Genomic DNA, 1,018 nt, shown 5'->3' with positions numbered 1-1,018 from the left:
TATGAGCAGGAGCAAGGACAAGAACATTCTTGTTGAAGCAGACCCTGAACCTGAAAGGACTCTGAAAAGGAAACTAAGAGAAGCTAAAATACAACAATCCAGAGACAACCTTATAGAAATTTTTGAAAAGGAAGAGGAGATGGCAGCCGAAAATAATAATAATGCAAGGAAGATGCTTGGTGACTTTACTGCACCAAATTCCAATTTACATGGAAGAAGCATCTCAATTCCTGCCATTGGAGCAAACAACTTTGAGCTTAAACCTCAATTAGTTTCTCTAATGCAACAGAACTGCAAGTTCCATGGACTCCCATCAGAAGATCCTTTTCAGTTCTTAACTGAATTCTTACAAATCTGTGACACTGTTAAGACCAATGGGGTTGATTCCGAGGTCTACAGGCTTATGCTTTTCCCTTTTGTTGTGAGAGACAAAGCTAGAATATGGTTAGATTCTCAACCTAAAGATAGCCTGAACTCTTGGGATAAGCTGGTCACGACTTTCTTAGCCAAGTTCTTTCCTCCTCAAAAGCTTAGTAAGCTTAGAGTGGATGTTCAAACCTTCAGACAGAAAGAAGGTGAATCCCTCTATGAAGCTTGGGAGAGATACAAGCAACTGACCAAAAAGTGTCCTTCTGACATGCTTTCAGAATGGACCATCCTGGATATATTCTATGATGGTCTGTCTGAATTAGCTAAGATGTCATTAAATACTTCTGCAGATGGATCCATTCACCTAAAGAAAACACCTGCAGAAGCTCAAGAACTTATTGACATAGTTGCTAACAACCAGTTTATGTACACTTCTGAGAGGAACCCTGTGAGTAATGGGACGCCTCAGAAGAATGGAGTTCTTGAAATTGATACTCTGAATGCCATATTGGCTCAGAATAAAATATTAACTTAGCAAGTCAATATGATTTCTCAGAGTCTGAATGGAATGCAAGCTGCATCCAACAGTACTCAAGAGGCATCTTCTGAGGAAGAAGCTTATGATCCTGAGAACCCTGCAATAGCAGAG

General features: G+C 40.0%; 1 non-coding gene across 1 annotated transcript; it reads right to left on the bottom strand.

Moving 5' to 3' along the window:
- Positions 1–535: 535 nt before the first annotated feature.
- Positions 536–643, bottom strand: LOC112780614 (small nucleolar RNA R71). Its single transcript, XR_003191438.1, has one exon. It is a non-coding gene; the product is annotated as a small nucleolar RNA R71 (small nucleolar RNA).
- Positions 644–1,018: the final 375 nt, after the last annotated feature.

The sequence above is a fragment of the Arachis hypogaea genome, chromosome 19, assembly GCF_003086295.3.
Source record: "Arachis hypogaea cultivar Tifrunner chromosome 19, arahy.Tifrunner.gnm2.J5K5, whole genome shotgun sequence".
Lineage (NCBI taxonomy): Eukaryota > Viridiplantae > Streptophyta > Magnoliopsida > Fabales > Fabaceae > Arachis > Arachis hypogaea.
This window is presented reverse-complemented; position numbering and strand designations above follow the sequence as displayed.